Genomic DNA, 4268 nt, shown 5'->3' on the forward strand with positions numbered 1-4268 from the left:
TTCCACAGCGATTAATTTTTTTAGATGGCTGGTTAATTTTGCAGGCTGTATATGCAGAATTTTGATATTCCTTCACGCCTCTTCTTTAGCGATTTATTCTTGGATGCGGTGGGTTGTATATGCAGAGTACTGTGATATTAGAATGATTTATATTACACACAAGAGGACAGCAAGGTGTAATTACCAAAATAAATCGCTTAGAAAGGGGTGTTAGGAAGCTTCCTCAACGGACAAGAGACCAAAATAATTACCCTTGATTATTATGATATTAAAATGATTTATATGACACAAGAGAGCAAGGTGTAACCAAAATAAATCGCTAAAGAAGGGGTGTTAGGGAGCTTCTTCAACTTAGATCGAAATATTTACTCCTGATATAAAATTCGAGTTTTGGCTGCAAGAGGTGGAAGATTTTAACCTCTATTTATTTATTTATTTATTTATTAAGATTATTTATTTGTCATTTAGTACAAGCGACAACCCTCAAAGGAATACTGTCTGTGAGGGGAATGCAGGAAGGCGATATGGAGAGGAAAGGATAACACTGATGCACATGTGGGCAAAAAAGTTAACATATGGGCTGTCTATCTATCTATCTATCTGTCTATCTATAGCCAGACGCCTTAATACCGTAAGGGGTGACCACAAACAAATCGCCTCCATGTCGCCCTCTCCCCTGCCACTTCGATGCCCTCTCCCTAACTTCCCTCTCTCTCATATACCTCCCCACTCCATCCTTCCATCTTATCCCAAGTCTTTCCCTTCCTCTCCCATCCCCACTCCACCTCATTCACACTCTCCTAGTTAGTCTCTCACCATCCATCCTCTCCACATGACCAAACCACCTCATATACCTCTCTACTTCATCCCTCCAGTCCTATCCTCGGTCTCCCCCTCCCTCTCCCCCTCTCCACCTCACTCACATACTCTCCTAGTTAGTCTCTCACTCTCCATTCTCTCCACATGGCCAAACAAACTGTAAGGAAACAATAATTATACGAGACGACGGGAAACAACTAAGCTTCCCTTCATATATTGTAAAGTCGTTTTCTTCCACTAGCTCTAACAGAAAACGAATATTCACGAAGATACTAGAGGAAAGAGCTTGTATTCCCATTTCTTTCTTTCTTTCTTTATGTGCCTATAATTTCAGGGTAAGTTTGAAATCCTAACTCATATAAGAACTGTTAAGCATCCCCTAAATCGTCGTCGTTTTCTTCTACTGGACCTAAGACAAAACTCGCATTATTTAAATTCTTGATAAATCTGTTTAGTGGTAGGTGGTGGCGACCATCATCCACTCACTTGTTGTAGTGCATGCCTACTTCTTCCTTAGCCTTTATCATTCTTTTTCTGTGCCTGCCTTCCTCTTTTCCTATTTCTCCCATCTTTCCTGTCACTTTTTATTGCTTTTCTTCCCTTTACAAGTGGCTTTACATTGAGTGACAAGCCAAATGGTTTCCTGTAAACCAAGAAGCCATTTACAACGCTGGGTGGTAACCATATAACCGAACCATACGTGCTCCCTACGTGTCAACAAGTGGGTTGGTAGAGGGTTAGTGCCCCTCCCCGTAAAACAAATAACTCAAAGCCAAATGGCCACCCCTTACAGGATTATGGCGTCTGGCAATAGATATATAGATAGATAGATTAATCTGTTTCACTTTCTTTTCTCCAGGCCACAGGCACTCAGGTAACTCACATGTACGCCCCAGGTAACTCCACATGTATTCTTCACACAACTAATCCCTGTAGCTCTGCAGTTTCTATAAATCGTGAATGCCAATGTTGTTGTTGCTCTACCCTGGTCAGTGTGGCCATGCAGAGCCATCGACAAAAAGTTACCAGCTGCCTTCCTGTGGCAAGTAGCGCCTCGCCAGGGTCGGAACAGGTCCTTCCACATGGTGAGGTGCAGGAAAAATGTAAGAAGTATAGCCCCCAAAAGAATGAGTTGTGTATACAGTAGATATGTATGAGCAGTCCCAGGCCGGTCGCTGAATACTTGTTAAATGTTGTTGAGTTACCCGCCTAGGAGTGTTGTGCAAGGCCAGCTACCGGACCCTGGCCCTCACGTCATAGTCACGGTATCTCCAAGGACACTGGCAACCATCCATCTACTACTTTTTTTGCTGGGCTAACGGGTGCTACACCTTGCCCAAAGGTGATCCAGGACTGTGCGGGGCAGGGGCGTCCATGTTCCCTGTGCCGGGTACATGCTCCGGCAACACACCCCAAGCCGTATTGCCCTCCAGTGCATTCCAAGACTCACTAACACAAATCAAACTTGGTACAAACAAATTATACGGTAGTTAAGGGATATGCATTACCACACTCCCATTCCAACCCTTCATAAAGACCTGCTAACACCTTTACTGCCAGAGGTGCTGTGATAAAGTCGTATGGTGGTACAGATAAGGTAAATGGACACTGACTATAGCAACTTCACTGCCGGAGTACCTTTCTATGATAAAAAAGAAGTTTGGTGGTAATAAGACTGAAATCACTCGTCAACGTACTGAAGAGATCTTAAATTTCCTCTCTCCTCCTCCCTCCTTCACCTTCCTCCCTACCCCTCCCCATCTCACCTCCCTTAACCTTCCCCGCCATTCTCCCCTCACTTCCTTACCCCTCCTTCCCCTTCTCCTCTTACTATCCTTACACATTCTTTTCTGCTTCTCCCCTCCTCCGTCTTCTCCCCACCCCATCCACCCTTTCCTTTTCCTCTCCTTTCTCTTCTTCTCTTCCCTCTCATCCCCCTTACTCTTTTCCCCCTCACTCCCCCTACCTTACCCCTCCCCCTCCTACTCTCACTTCTTCCTCGTCCCCTCTCCCTAACCCTTTCCCTTCGATATCTCTCCCCTCTCTCTTCATTTCTCTCCCCTACCCCTCCCCTCATCCCCCTACAACCACCTCTCCATTTCTTCCTCTCTTCTCACCGTCCCCTCTACCCTGTCGCTCCCCTCTCCCTCCCCCTCTCCCATCCTCCCTCCCTTCTCTTCACCACCCTGCTCATTACATTTCCCCCTCCCTCACTCCCCTCCCCCTCCCCCCTCCCAAGCCTTCCCCCAACGTAATCAATTTCCATTTAACGAAGTGTACGTCCGCATCACGTTGTAAAATGCTGACACACACACGCACACACACACACACACACACACACACACACACACACACACACACACACACACACACACACACAATTATTTACACTCATCACTAGAATGGCGTGTTTTATATTCCTGCACACACACACACACACACACACACACACACACACACACACACACAATTATTTACACTCATCACTAGAATGGCGTGTTTTATATTCCTGCACACACACACACACACACACACACACACACACACACACACACACACACACACACACACACACAATTATTTACACTCATCACTAGAATGGCGTGTTTTATATTCCTGCACACACACACACACACACACACACACACACACACACACACAATTATTTACACTCATCACTAGAATGGCGTGTTTTATATTCCTACACACACACACACAAAATCTAAACTCATCACTCGAATGATGTGTTTGATATTCCTAAGCGCATTCACACACACACACACACACACACACACACACACACACACACACACACACACACATCACCGACCAAATAAGGCTCACCCATTAACGAAACCATCAAGGCAGAAAAAAAGAAACAAAAAACTCGAATAATCTATCATGACGTTAATTCACAAACTTTGCCATCAATTTCCCTGTCGTTATTATTATTATTATTATTATTACTATTACTACTACTACTACTACTACTACTACTACTGCTGCTGCTACTACTACTTCTACAGATGACACAGTGCTTGTTCCGGATTCAGTAGCAAACATGAATAAATTAACTGCTAGGTTTTGCTGTGATATCGATGCACTGAAGCTGTAAATTAATGAGGCTAAAACAAAGTGCATGTTTTTAGGGACAAGCCCTCACCCACACTGTATTCAGGTGATGGTAACCCAGTGACTGATAACACGAATGATTATTTAGGTCACTGTCTGGCCACTGATCTGAGAGATGAAAATGATATTGATACGAGATTAGATAAATTTTATCCTAGTTTAAACAGCATGTTAAGAAATGTAATATTATTAGATATGAATACTTTTTATTTTTATTTAACTCTTATTGTAAGCCTGAATATGGTTTATGTTGGTGGAATCACAAAAATACACTTAAATCACAGATTTTTAAAAGATATGAAACAGTATATGCTAAA

This window comes from Coenobita brevimanus, chromosome 105 (genome assembly GCF_032717465.1).
Source record: "Coenobita brevimanus isolate Jiangsu-jjx chromosome 105, ASM3271746v2, whole genome shotgun sequence".
NCBI classification, from domain to species: Eukaryota; Metazoa; Arthropoda; class Malacostraca; order Decapoda; family Coenobitidae; genus Coenobita; species Coenobita brevimanus.